Source organism: Ambystoma mexicanum, chromosome 2p (assembly GCF_040938575.1).
Source record: "Ambystoma mexicanum isolate Mex_15411 chromosome 2p, UKY_AmexF1_1, whole genome shotgun sequence".
NCBI classification, from domain to species: Eukaryota; Metazoa; Chordata; class Amphibia; order Caudata; family Ambystomatidae; genus Ambystoma; species Ambystoma mexicanum.
Genome location: NC_090923.1, coordinates 448834580 through 448849948, shown reverse-complemented (window position 1 = coordinate 448849948; position 15369 = coordinate 448834580). Strand labels below are relative to the sequence as shown.

Below are 15369 nucleotides of genomic sequence, written 5' to 3'. Positions count from 1 at the left end.
GAGGAGCACTAATGCTTGCATAGAAACTGGGAGCTGAATTGATTCCTCTCAAATCAATGTATTATTGATCTGCAAAATCGTCTACATGGTTTCACCTGATTTACTCCATCTTTGAATGGAGGCTGTGCTGAATATATATTTTGAGCAAACACTTGCTTCCAACATTTTGATTAAAATAAAGACTGTATTTTAGACGCATGCAATTGAGCTACGGGGCATTTCATTAACATTACCAGTGAACAGCAACTCAGCAGTCTTTTCTATTTAGAGGAGAAAATCCGGTTTTGGTGTTTTCTTTCTGGTCGTGTTTGTTATCTCGGTCTTTTTCTGTTTTGCTTGTTGTCCACTTCTCTTCCTGTTCATTTTCCGGTCTATCTTTCTCGCTTTCTTTCCCTAATTTGCTAACGTCCTTTCTTTCCCAGTCATGTGTTTATTTCTGTCTTTCATGCTCATGTCTTTGAATTTCTTTACCTCGATTTCTTGATCTTTTATACCAGTCTCTTCCTAACTTGTTTTTTCATACTGTCCCCACAAATGTTTCCTTTTGTGCGTTTTCTTACAAATGTTTTCACTTCTTGCCATCTTTGTTTCTTGATCTATTGTTTCTTATCGCTCTTCAATTTGCTCACATTCTGTTTTTCTCCTTTATTCCTTTACAATAGACCTATCTGTTTCTCCCCTTCACATGCATTTGTTTGCTTCCCGCAATAACCTGCATCTCCTCTATTCTTCCCCTCTCCCATCTATTGTGTCTTTGTATATCCCTCTTTCCCAAACCAGCTCCTATTGTTCCTTTCATCTTCCTCTCCTTCTCTGTATCTTTTTTCAGATCCTCTCTTTTCATCTTTCTGGACCTCTTCCCTCTTTTTTCACCCGTCTTTCCTCTTTCTGTGCCTTATCGATCTTCTTTTGCGCTGCTCCTGCCAGATGGGCCGCGCACTGTTTCTGCCCGTCGCCTTTAAGGCCCCCTTCCCTCCAGGATCAAACCCATAATATCAGCATTTGTAGCCCAGAACCAAGAGGCGGGGGTCTCGCACACATGGAGATTGAAGGAACAGATATCCTCTGCCAAGTGCAGTGAAATCTAGATTTATACTGAGAAGTACTTCCGAGCTGCAATGCGAAATAAAGAGGGCTCAGGGTACCCGAGGGCTGCCCAGTATCAGAAGGAGCTGGGGGCAGATGGCTGGGGCAGGGGACTGGTTATGTCTCCCCCAGGAGGAAAAGTCAAATGCTTGGATCTTCCAAGAGTTTTGAATGAATGGTGCTGTGTCCACCAGCTGTCGTCACGCACGTGGTAGAGGGCTGAGGAAATCAAGTGGGTTTTCTGTGCTGTGCATACACCCTTGCATGCTCAATAGTGTTTTTGCAAACCTATATGTGCCTTATGGAATGCTGTGCTGTGGTTGCCTCCGAGGCATGGAAATAAGGTCTGCCCTTACGGCGTAAGAAGGGGAAGATGCTCCGCGGCCATGAAGCCATGTGTCACTTTGCATACAGTTCTTTCAGTACTGGGCCAGTAGTTTCATCATCTGGAATTTGATGGCACTCCCCGGGAATGGATTGAGTACCTGGGCATTTAATGGCATTAGCTAGCACATGAAATACGTTGCCGTCATATGATGGGAGTACCAGAGTAACGACGAAAGTACCTGGGCATCAGAGGAGTTTAGGTAGCCAGCAAATGGTATAGATCTGGCAAATTACTATTAAATGGCTATTTAAAAGACAAAACGTGTGGCTTATCTAATGCATGTTTCACATTGCTGCGAATACGAAGGATGGGCTGGTACCAACCAGGTTGCATGTTTTCAGTTATGAACACAAGAAGAACGGGGAAACTGCTTCATTCTAATTGATTGGCAAGTTCGTAGGGGCACACAGAGGCCACTCCAGGGTGCCACTAGGTGAGTGGGGAATACAGGCGGAAGGGCGCACAAAACCATGTTTGATGTATCAGCACATACAGCGATTGCATACCTCAAAGGTCACACAAAACCCATTCTTCCATATGTCAGTGCCCAAATGCTTGACGGGAAAATGTGCTTTTCAGTGACTTTCTGTAAAGGAGGTGGTCTTCATGATGCAGCACAGTTGGATTTAGCTCGCTCCATTGCCCCAGGCATAGCGGTCTTGCCCCAAAACATTTCCATTAGAAAGTAGCGGGTGCCATTTTGCGGTCTGCTGCAGATCGCAAATGTTAGGTAGGTCCTTAATTCTGTGTTGGTTGCCTGAGATATTCATAGCCTCTGGCCCTGGTGGCCTTGTAAATCTTGAAATGTGCCCTCGTTGTAAGTGCAGATATCGGGACTCCAAATCGGGTGTCATGTGGTCCCTGGGTTTTAGCCCCATTTAAATTCTTGTGGCCCGATGTTCAACAAACTAAAGTTGTTTCCATAATTTGTTGGGATGGCCAATTTGTTTTTTTTTACAAACGCTTATGTGCGACGTTACTAATGCATAAACCAGATCCGCTTTGTGTTTTATGGTCAGCACGAGAACTATGTTTTTAAACATGCAGAGCTGGTGCAGTGCATTTCTCAAAATAGCGCACAAATGTTTGCAAGCACGAGTGATGTGTCGAACATGATCTCTATATTTCTGAAGGTTTTTGCATGCGTGGGGGGTTACCAGGTGCTATGGAACATTGCAACTATATCTCCTCTTGTTTGTACTCGCCAATAAAAGTACTTAACGTTTGGGACCATTTCAGTAAAGGCACTTGAACACTCTGCCATGCATTCTTCTATGCAGGGGAGGCAGTTCCAGATATCCTGGCGGTTTTCAGATCCTGTTGCTAGGCAGCATCCGCTGAGGAGCACACTGTATCTCGGTTGTGGATTTCTAAAGTAGAAAGATGATCTCTTAAGTCCAATGCCAATAGCCATGACAGCTCACTCCTTCTGTACTTGCTTTTAATAAAAAGTAACTTCTCTGGGATTATGCTAAATATTTGTATACATTATTTGGCAATAATAAATGATGATATGCAAATATCGTGAAGAAACCAATTTATTATTTCAAATCAGTACATTTGTTGACATACTTAAAGTGCCTTGGAGGCCCTCAGCCAAATAGTCTCTAGTACAGAAGGACAAGCCATCTGGGTTGAGCCCTTCTCCAAAATCCTATAAAAAGCCTTCCCGTGATGCAGGAGATGCACCTGGCATTTTAGCCATGTGCTCGAGATTCTACTAGAACCTTCATCTTTTCTACCCAGCACCAGATGAAATCCTCCTTGAATGTATGGTGGCCCACATACACATTTCGTATCCGAGTTAGCTACAGGGTTACATTTCCTCAACAGGTCACCCAAAGGATCCAGGAAGCAGGCTGCCCAGGAGTGTATGCCAATTTGAGGACCTTCAAATCCTAGATAACCTTTGCAAGAGCACACTCTCATCCCAGATGATAGTAAATAGACTCTTGCAAAGCACACTGGCTGCGACGGGGCAAACATATAGTTAAAGTTCAATACAAACATGAAAATGCTTTTCCTTATACAATTTGAGCCTGTGTATGGATCTTACTCAAATATGGCAAGTAACTGATTCCTCGCAATCAGATCAATCATGCCAGATGTGCTGACAATCCATGCACATGCTCAAAAGGTATGAGAGGTTGCATTTGTTTGTACCAGTAGAGTGTTATAACTGGAATAGAGTTGGTGACTTTTAATTGTAAGTCTATTTGAAATGTAACATTGTTGATTTACCTCGGTTTAGTACGAGAAGAATCCAGTTTATTTGATTCTGTTGCGTTTCATGTTTCTCGCTTATTTATTAGCATATTTCTTTTTGATTTCATAGTGGTATGTTGTTTTGTATTTTGGTATTTTCTTTTTTAGTGAAGACACAGACATAATAGTGATATGTGTGTAGTAAAATTATTGTCCATGTTTCTGGGAACGTATCTTACAGTGTAGGTCCTTTGCGTATGGTGCAGTATTTTGTGTGAAGTTTATTTTTACTTTTCAATTAAGAACTTTTCGTATCAATATAATTTTGATCGCTCAAATGTATTAGTAATGATCAAAGTACAGTGGGAGTAACATCATTTATGTATGATCACTATTCAATATTTGACAAAAGTGTTATAACACTTTTGAGAAACCTCAGGGCGACCTCACACTTACTCCCCATGGGTCCTCTTCTCAGGTAGCCAGAGAAGGCCATTGATTTTGGATCCTGACCCTAGGGGTGGAGAAGTGAGGGGGATCCCCTGGGTGGAGGAGCCTTGGGGATTGGGGAGAGGACGTCTCAAAGGGAGACGCAGTACTTTCCCTTCCCATTCTAGGAGAATCCATAATCCCAGAAGCATTTATGGGATATTGTTACCCCTTTCCCTCTTGCTAGGAAAACACCAGAAAATATCATAAACCCAGAAGCCACCGAAAGAGGGTGAGACATGGTATCGCCCTTTCCCATCTGAAGATCAACCTGACCCTCCCTCAGCCTTCATGGGCTACTGTAAATTATTTTCAATAATTTCCCCTCATTCAACCCACTATGGTACTGGCACGAGAAAGAGAGCGACTAGGTGTAGTGAACACTATTAAGCCATTTCACCACTCTAGTACTGAGACGAGGAAGAGGCCTGTAGAGTATTGTAAATGCCAGGCGTGTCACAACTACTCCACTAACTGTAGTCAGGCAATTGCAATTTGGGACTCACATCTGAAACCTGCCAAGCGGTTGTAGGTGTATAAAAGGGGAGGAGACCAGCAGCAAAGAGACCAGTGGGGATTCCTGAGTGCGAGGAGGCCGTGGTGGGCCCTGCAGGAGAGCCAGGATGCTGGCAGATGACCCCAAGAAGCTGTGGAGCCACGGGCTAGGCGGTGCACAAGAAGGCCACAGGCGGGGAAGCCTCATTTGTTGGATGTCCACAGCCGGAGCTGCAAACACAGAAGAAAGAAGATAGGTGACCGACAGCATCTGCGGCACGAAAGCAGAGCTGTCAGCGAGATTTGAGAATAAAAAGTGAAATGCAAGCAGGGCTCGCACATGAAAGTAAGTGTGTCGGCGGAGCTGAAATCAAGAGCACAGCAGCCCGTAGGAGACACCAGGGACCAGCGAGTGTAGTGGTAAGGGCACTCAAACCGGGGCGATCCTGGGGCTGCGTGAGAAAGCCTAAGTAGATGCAGAATTAATGGGAAAGCCTACGTCTGCAGAAAATGAACCGAAAGTAACAGGTTGAGAGGGAAGTACAAGGACAATATAATATGAAAGCGGCAGAGTGAAAAATCACAACAATTGAATTCCCAAAGTAAAGGAGGGCTTTTGGCAAAGATGTGCCTTGATGACAAGTATGTGCAAAATTCAAATATTGCATATTGAAAGCAAAACACGAGTCGTATGAAGCATAAAAGAAAGCAAGTATGGAAGATTGCGAGAGAGCATGAAAGTAAGGTGGTGAAGGAACAAAACCACCACAAAGTGACCTATATATGACTATACATTTTGGCAATGCCAAAAGACTGCCAAAGGAGAGAACAGGTGGCAAAGCCAAGAGGCTGACAAATAGAAGCCAAGTGAATATGAACCACAAGACAGGTACAAATACAGAAGGACCTGTGTGGGCTAGAGAGCCTAGGGTTCCTGGTTGCACAACCTGTACTGGGTGGACCGTTTGGTCTGATGACTGCGTCTAGACCAGGGAACCCCACTTATGAAAGCCAAAGAGGTTACTGAAGTGAAACAGGAGAAAGCAATCTGGTCGAACTGTTAAGAAACCAGAAAGAGTATAAAGGAGGCCTGGAGCTGTTTTTGAATATTGAAAGAGTGCAAACAAGTACAAGTGGAACTGTTTTGAACTCGGGGAAGGGAACCCCAACATTTTGTGGAACTGTCTTGAACTTGGGGAAGGGAACCCCAAGATTTTGTGGAACTGTCTTGAACTTGGGAAGGGGAATCCTGGGACTTTTGTGGAACAATTTTGAACTTGGGGAAGAGGAACTGATAAGTAGGACAGGAGCTGGAAGAAGCTCAGAACCTTCTTTGGAATATGATGTCTTTTATCGCTGACATCGCTACACATTGTTTATCTTTATTTGCGATGGAACATATAGGTTTTGGACACAGAAAGACATTTAAGTTGAACTTTTTGCCTCAGACTTGCCTTAGTACCTTTAGGTAGGGAAATTCCAACTTAGGATAGGGCAGGTTAGGCCTTCAACCATCCTGACATTTGAGTTAATAAATACATTTTTGTTTGAACTTTGAATCTGGTGTCTGTGTCCTGCTTCATGCTGCCTTCACACACTGCCATTCAGATGTGTGATTTACGACTGAGGAGAAAGGGAGGCTTAAATTGAATATTTTGTTATTGTTGACCTCTTTCGAATGGTGATTTGTTAAATAATGACACAGGAAGCATTTCTGGGTTTGTATTTTAAATTGAAATTATCTTCTTTTTATATCACATTTTAATTGGTGTAGCCATATTTATTTTCTCTATTTTCCATTGTCCCTTATATCCGTAGCAGTGCTATTGAAGCCCTTAAGCAGTTGATACTTTTCTTTGTATTGTTTGTAAACAGGCACTGGAAAGTCCCAGTGCTAGTGTAAGAGACAGGCCGGGAAGTCCCATGCCCAATGACGGAAATAGTCAAGGTAAATGTCAAAGGCCTGTTTTATTAACAGTCCATATAAAACAGTGACAGTTATAAACACCAAGGTCTCCAAAGCTCCTGTTCTTCGCAAGCATGGCAACAGTTTAAAAACAAAAAATATGTCATCATTGACGTCTCATTACAATATTAGTTACAAAAACCTATGGGAAACAGGGATTGGTTAGGGGAATTGTCTAGATCCACAATGTGTAAGGGTTAGTCTTTTCATTGGAAAGGACAATCTGATGGCCCGATCTTGGACTATCCCTAAAATGATAAAGGTAAGAAAGTCATCATTTTAGAAACAAATAATTGGCTAATGCAACAATTACAAGACGGCATCATTTGAAAGTTTTGATTGGTTGGCATTGGCTTTACCAACCCTGAGCATTTGGCAGGTCATCAGCAAAGGAGCAAAGATAGTGGTAGGGGGAGCGGCATCATGGAACTGCATTTTCCAGTTAAATAGGAAACCATCTCTGATTTCCTAGGCCACACACTAGGGTATCTAGCTTTGAACTTGGACTTGTCTGGCACCTCTCGCCCTAGGAACCTATGGGGAGTCGAGGCAGGTGTCTATCTGTCTGGAGCTTAATGAATGGACACTGTTTGCCAATTATAGGTCACATGTGAGGAGACCACATTTTGATTTATTCTGCTCAGCTTTTATTAGTATTTTAGCTCATATTAATACAGGTGCCTCTCTGGCCACTGGTAACTTGTTCGAGCTACTCTTCTTTCTGTATTAAGTTTTTAATTAATAGACACATTCGCATTGAAGGCTGTTTATTCTTTTACCTAATCTAGGAAGAGTATGCCTAATGCTTGGGAATTATTATCTTCTGTTCTCTTTCGGAGCTATCCAAACCTCCCTTTTCGAGGTAACTTTGGAGAGGTGTGTGCAGCCACTGTCTGGCCTGCAGGGATCTGTGCTTTCAGCTAATTCAGTAAGTTGAATCTCTTTGCAGCTTCGAGGCTTCTTCGATGATTCCCATTTGCTCTAATGCAGCTTCGCCTTCCATTTTATTCAACATGGCCTCTCATTACCAATACATTTCTGTGTTTAGCTAGCTTTATATGTGTATTGTTTGTCTTGCGTTTCATAGATTATATAGATTATATTATGTTACTAGTGTCTTATGATGCAAGTAATATTCTTCATGTCTAAATGTACGTTTAACCTAATGTTTGTGTATCTTCATGGTGAGTGGATATATGCTTCATGTCTAGTGCATCTACGTATGTCAGTTTGGCAGTGATGTCACTTGCTCTCATCATCCTCAGTTACAGCATGTTCATTTCTTCTCACATTTGCAGATGTATCTCTTCTTCTGTTTTTGGGCATAGAGTTTCTTTTTAGAGGTATATGCAGCCCTACAAATAAGCAGCATACCTGCAACCATTACTCCCTGAAAACAGGCAAATACAAAAAGAAAAATATGGAGTAAAAATCCTCCCAACAAAAGAATAGGAAACAACTGATACTTATGCGCATGCCCTCTGCTTCCATCCTCACAGCTCAACTGATATGTTTGGATAATTGGTAACAGCAGAGCAGTGCGAAGGAGCTGTAATATTGCTACTGCCTAATCTGAAGGGAAACATTAATATAAAATGCATCATGAATTACTAGCTAGAAGCATGGATTACATGGTTTTAGAATTACATATATCTTTACTCACCTACAAAAACAGCCTAATTGGAAGTGGTGATTACTTTTTACTCCCTACAAATAATTCTATTCCCAACTTCAAAATCGCATTCCAAGCACTGGCGGATGTGGGTTTGATGCATTCCTTTACTGATATTTTTGGTAGTTCTTGTTGTTAATAATAATAATAATTATTATTATTATGTTGTTCTTTTGTATTCACATTTGTATTGTGTACCAATCAGACAATAGAAAACATTACAACAGGTTTAGAACATACATTTAAACTCAACCTTTCAAACCCCCCTTCACATGTTTTCTGTACAATATCGGTCTTCAACAATGTCAAACCATACATAATCTTGACTCTTTAACAGATCATTTACAAATCCAGAAATCCTTCCCAAATGCCCACATAAAGGTTGTCGTTCTTTTCCCTGTGCATTAACATATCTTCGATTAGGGACATTCTCTCCAAGTGTAACGCTCACCTGGTTCCCACGGAGGTGCGGCGTCGAAGGCGCAGAACTCTGAAGATGGACAGGAAGGGCCCCTCTATTCTGGCTTCCCTGGCTCGTTGGATACCCTCCTGTGCGTGAAAAGGGAGTATTACCAACTGTGGAACAATGCTCAAGCCTCCCACTCCCTTCCAACCCTCCACGATACCTCCTCCACGATTCCCCGTGAAGCCTCACCTTAGGGTTTGGAAGGATGAGCTCTCCATCCTGCTTCTGATGCAGGGGCGCGTTGAAACCCAGTTACTTCACTGGATTGAGGATTGATGGGAGTTCAGGTAAGCTTGACTGTTCAGGTAAGGCGCTGTAAAAGTTCTGTTCAAAAGTTCAAGCTTAATAATAATGTTTGTTGTCTAATTGCAGCAAGCGCTAATGCTTATGTCTTTTTCCCCTTAGGGGCCGGGGTTCGGAGTGCCGGAGATATGGCGCCGACCCGAAATGAAACAGTTCTGGATGAGCGCTCAGGTAATGTCTTTGCATTCGCTCATTCAATGTCTTTGTCCTTTTTTCCCCATTGGGGCTGGGGTCCGGAGATGCCAGGAAGCGGCAGGACCCGAAATGCAGTGGGAATAATCCAACAGGTAAGACTTAAAAGGAAACTGAGCTTTCCTTATTCCTTTTCTCCCTCTCACCTTTGTTCTTGTCTTTTTTCCTCTAGGCGCCGGGGCGTAGCTGAATCCGGATGATCGCTGCTGAAGATGGAAGCGCCTTGCAAAGGTGAGTAAAATGCAGCGCTGCAGCGATCGAAACGAAATGCCTTTAAAATGATGTCTTCCTTTTCAGGGCCGTTGGAGAAATGACTCCGGGATGCAGATTTAGCAGGTAAGGGCTTTTCTTCTCCTATTCTCTTCCTTTCTCCCCTTGCAGGTGTTCCAGGGTGCTGGCAGGCGTGGCTGAAGTCAGGATGCAGGAGCTGACACGGTGAGCGTCCAGCTGCTAGGTGCAGAACAACGCGAAGCATGTGTGGCTGTTCGGGTGGGGTTTAAATAGCCTTGGAAGAAGTTCCTGGTATGTATCCTTCCACCAATCAGGTATGTATCCTTCCCCGACCACACCCGGGTGGTGAAGTAGTCCTACAGGTTAAGTAGTCCCATTCAGGCCTCAAGAGGGCCTGGATGAAGCAGCAAGGTCTGCATCAGGTAAGTGTGCACCCAAGCACTTAAACACATATCCTCTTCTATGAGCCTGGCGCCTAAGGCGCCAGGACTGGGGTCCGCTATGAGCCTGGCGCCTAAGGCGCCAGGACTGAGTCCAAAGGGCCCCGACTTGGGCCCGCTGAGACTTCCCTGGGGAAAATGATGTCTGCCTCTGGGGTTGCTGGGCCCGGCCTGGCTCCTTAGAGGTAGGCATCATGACAGTACCCCCCCTCAAGGCCCCTCCCAAGGTCTTTTCCTCCGGGGGGTTTGGTTTGTGCGGGAATCTTTGATGGAATCTTTGAATTAATCGTGGTGCGTGAACATAGTTACTGGGTTCCCAAGATCTTTCCTGAGGTCCATATCCTTTCCAATCAACAAGATAGAAGAGTTTCGACTTAACTATCTTGGAATCTAAAATGTCTTTCACTTCGAATTCTAATTCTCCATCAATTTGGACAGGGCCTGGGGGCTCAGACAGTCTGGTTCCAGGTTGTACTGGTTTTAGAAGAGATGCGTGAAAAACGGGATGAATCCGCATGTTGGATGGTAAATCGAGTTTAAAGGCCACTGGGTTGATAATAGCTTTGATGGGGTAAGGCCCAATGAATCTGGGATTAAAAGTTCGCTGACCTTTGAGGGGTAGATGTTTAGTTGCTAGCCATACCTGATCTCCTACTTGGTAAGGAGGAGTTTTACTTCGGTGCAAATCAGCGTTTTCTTTATACTTTTTCTTGGCTTGCTGTAAGTGGGTTGTAGCTTCTTTGAAGGCTTGGGTTATTGTGGAATGTAGGTGATTTACTGCAGGCATCTCCAGGGTCAGAGGTGGATCTAGGTCAGAGGTCCGAGGATGGTGACCATACAGGGTATAAAAAGGAGTCTGTCCGGTTCCAGAATGCACTGAATTGTTGTATGCATATTCTGCAATCCAAAGGATGTCCTTCCAATTCAACTCGGATTGGTGTAACATGCACCGCAGATATTGCTCGAGGGTCTGATTGGTTCTCTCGGTTTGTCCGTCGGTCTGGGGGTGGTGGCTGGTGGATAACCGCACGTCTATTTGTGCTAGTTGCCAACATTTCTTCCAAAAGTGGGAGATAAATTGACTTCCACGGTCTGAGACTAATATGGAAGGGAAACCATGTAACCGCACTATATTTTCCATAAATTCCTTCGCCAAGGTGGAAGCTGACGGCAATCCTTTTAAAGGGATAAAATGGGCCATTTTGGAGAATAGATCCACTATTACGAGAATCGTGTTGTAACCACCACAAGGAGGCAGGTCAGTTATAAAGTCCATTGACAAGGTGTGCCAAGGTGCTGGTGGAATGTCCAAAGGTTGAAGTAGGCCGGCTGGCCTTTTCTTTTGACTCTTATTTTGGGCACAGATTCCGCAAGACAACACAAATGACTTTATGTCTTTTCTCCAAGAAGGCCACCAGAAGTGGCGTTTGATCTTTTCTTCTGTTTTCGCGATACCGGGGTGTCCTTCCATTAATGATTCATGATGACGGGTAATGACAAGTTCCTGCAATTCTTTACTTGGCAGAAATAACCGCTCTTGGAAGTAGGGTAAATCATCCTTAATGGTGTAGTGAGGACCCTTTTGACTCCATTCCAGTAAGGCAGAAGAGTCAAAAAGCTGTTTTACTTGAGCTTGGATGTCCTCAATGGTTTGCAATGAAGTCAAGCCCAGAATTTTTTGTTCCGGTATGATTGGCACAGGTTCTAAACTCGAACTGGGTTCTTCCATGCCTATCCGGGATAAGGCATCTGCCTTACCATTCTTGCAGCCAGGGCGATTGGTAATTACAAAATCAAATTCCGCAAAGAATAAAGCCCATCGGAGTTGTCGCGAAGATTGAGCTTTGGCCGTCTTTAAATACTGCAAATTTCTGTGGTCCGTAATTACGGTGATGGTGTGTCTTGCACCGAGAAGATAGTGACGCCAAGCCTTGAAAGCTGATTTAATAGCCAGTAGTTCTTTGTCGGTAATTGCGTAATTGAGTTCAGGTGGAGAGAATTTTCTGGACCAAAAGGCTACAGGGTGTAGTTGGTTAGTTTCTGGGTCTCTTTGCGACAGGACAGCTCCCATGGCCGAACTGGATGCATCGGTTTCCACGATGTAAGGGAGATCTGGGCGCGGGTGCTTCAATACAGGTGCAGAGGTGAATTTGGTTTTCAGGTCCTGAAAGGCTTGTTCAGCCTCAAAAGTCCATTCAAAGCGTTTGTTTTTCTTTAGGAGAGCTGTGATGGGTTGAACAGTTCGAGAAAATTCCGGGATGAACCTTCGATAGAAATTGGCAAAGCCAAGCATGCTTTGCACTCCCTTCACAGAGCTAGGAGATGGCCATTTGAGAATGGTGTCCACTTTCCGCGAGTCCATTCGGATTCCTTGAGGTGTCAGGATGAATCCGAGAAACTCCACTTCCGTGGTATGAAAAACGCATTTTTCGAGCTTGGCAAATAATTTGTGCTGGCGCAATTTCTCAAGAACTGCCCTAACATGGTTTCTGTGATCAGATTCTGAGGAGGAATACACCAGGATGTCGTCAATATAAACGATGACACAAACATCGATAAGTTCCCGAAGAACATCATTCATGAAGTACTGAAAGGCGGCAGGTGCGTTGCACAAACCGAAGGGCAGTACTTGATATTCGAAGAGCCCAAATTTGGTGCGGAATGCAGTCTTCCACTCGTCGCCCTCTTTTATACGTACCAGGTGGTAAGCTCCTCGGAGATCTAGCTTGGTGTACACACGAGCATCTTTTACTTGGTCGATAAGCTCAGGTATCAGGGGCAAAGGGTAACGATTCTTAATCGTTATCTGATTTAGGGCGTGGTAGTCAATACAGGCCCTAAGGTCTCCTTCCTTTTTAGGTACGAAGAACAAAGCGGAAGAGACTGGTGACTTTGATGGGCGAATGAAACCATTGGCCAGGTATTGATCCAAATACTGGCGCAAATGCAGGTTCTCAGGTTCAGTAAGAGCATAAATCCTACTACAAGGTAGTTGTGCATTGGGTACCAAGTCGATTTGGCAATCGCAAGATCGATGGGGAGGTAAGGTGTTAGCCTGCTCTTTCTGAAAAACGTCTTGGAATTCTTAGTATTCAGATGGTAGCTGTACAGGGGTGGAAGTTACAGAGGCTAGACCCATAGCTGGATTCCTTGGGTAACAGGTTGGTTCACAATCAGGAAAAGTTATCTTCTTTGCTCGCCAGTCTATTCTCGGATTATGTGTTTCTAACCAAGGGATTCCAAGAAGTACTTGAAATTGTGGGGCCTTGATCACATCAAACACGATTGCTTCCCGATGTCCGTCCTGACCCACCAGAGTGATTTCAACTGTGGAATGCGTTACAGGCCTTGAGGCTATTTCGGTTCCATCAACTGTAGTAATTACATCTTGGGCTACTTTCGGGCGGAGAGGAAGCTTAATCCTGGAAGCCAATTCACGGTCTATGTAATTTCCAATAGCTCCACTGTCTATGTATGCTTTTATAGCATGCAACTGCTGAGGCTGTTTTGGGTTCACAAGCACCATTGGCATGACAAAATGCGAGGTCAAAGAGTTTGTTTTCAAGCTCGGCAAGCGGACCCCTACGCTTGTCGGGCTAGGTCGTTTCCCGAACCAGGTGTCAATAACTCGTTATCAGTGGCTCCAACCACCTTCTTGGGTGGTTTAACTGGACAACTTTGAAGAAAGTGACCGGAAGTTCCGCAATACAGACAAAGTTGCATTTGTCGCCTTCTCTCTCGTTCCTTCTGCGTTAATGGTCCTTTAACACTGCCAATTTGCATAGGTTCGGAAACGTCAGTACTCTTGGAGTTAACGTGGGTCTTGATAGGTACTCTGGTTTCATACTTGAGCCGATCTGCTTTTCTATTTTGAAGTCTGTGATCAAGTTGAACCACTAAGTCTATGTAGTCTGCGCAGGCCTGGGGTGGATCTACTATCTGAGCTATAACATCTTTAAGCTCTCCGCGCAGGCCTCGATGAAACAATGTGATCCTTTTATTTTCAGGCCATCCGGTTTCCACAACTAGTCTATTAAAGGTGGCGATATAGGACAAAAGATCCTGATTACCTTGTCGTAAGGATAGCAGTTCGTTGTCAAGGGCCTGTCCCTGCGAGTGTCGAGCGAACAATCTTTCCATGCTGGCCTGGAAGCCCTGGAAATCCCGGAGAATGGGATCATCCTGATTTACCAATGGAATAGACCAATCGGCAGCACAGCCACTGAGGTAAGATAGTACAAAGGCTACTTTGGTCTGGTCGTTGGGGAAGGCCCCGGGCCTGCATAAAAAGTGTAAACGGCATTGGTTCATAAAAACGGCATATTTCTTGGGATCCCCCGCAAAACGTTCCGGCGGGGCCAAAGGCATGTGTCCAGGTAGATTGATTTGTACCGGGTTATTCAAACCCATTGTTGTAGAAATATCTCTGGAAACAGGTAAAGGAGTGTGCTCTGCCTGGCCCTGCAATAACCTTTTGGCCAGATCATCAGTTCTTTCCTTGGATAGGATTAGTTCCCTTCTGAGAGCATTGGTCTCCTGGCGAACTGAGTGCACTTCTGCCCGTAATTCCCCTAAAAGATGGGCCAGCTGATCTGTCTCGGAAGTCTCCATAGTGCCCAGGTGGGAAATTGTGGTAAGGCTTCGCGTTCTGTAACGCTCACCTGGTTCCCACGGAGGCGCGGCATCAAAGGCGCAGAACTCTGAAGATGGACAGGAAGGGCCCCTCTATTCTGGCTTCCCTGGCTCGTTGGATACCCTCCTGTGCGTGAAAAGGGAGTATTACCAACTGTGGAACAATGCTCAAGCCTCCCACTCCCTTCCAACCCTCCACGATACCTCCTCCACGATGCCCCGTGAAGCCTCACCTTAGGGTTTGGAAGGATGAGCTCTCCATCCTGCTTCTGATGCAGGGGCGCGTTGAAACCCAGTTACTTCACTGGATTGAGGATTGATGGGAGTTCAGGTAAGCTTGACTGTTCAGGTAAGGCGCTGTAAAAGTTCTGTTCAAAAGTTCAAGCTTAATAATAATGTTCGTTGTCTAATTGCAGCAAGCGCTAATGCTTATGTCTTTTTCCCCTTAGGGGCCGGGGTTCGGAGTGCCGGAGATATGGCGCCGACCCGAAATGAAACAGTTCTGGATGAGCGCTCAGGTAATGTCTTTGCATTCGCTCATTCAATGTCTTTGTCCTTTTTTCCCCATTGGGGCCGGGGTCCGGAGATGCCAGGAAGCGGCAGGACCCGAAATGCAGTGGGAATAATCCAACAGGTAAGACTTAAAAGGAAACTGAGCTTTCCTTATTCCTTTTCTCCCTCTCACCTTTGTTCTTGTCTTTTTTCCTCTAGGCGCCGGGGCGTAGCTGAATCCGGAAGATCACTGCTGAAGATGGAAGCGCCTTGCAAAGGTGAGTAAAATGCAGCGCTGCAGCGATCGAAACG

The 15369-nt window shown here is 44.6% G+C and overlaps 1 protein-coding gene across 3 annotated transcripts in view; it reads left to right on the top strand.

Moving 5' to 3' along the window:
- Nucleotides 1–15369, top strand: part of FRMD4B (FERM domain containing 4B) — a 1720334-nt gene that overhangs the window by 1516739 nt on the left and 188226 nt on the right. The window lies entirely within an intron of this gene.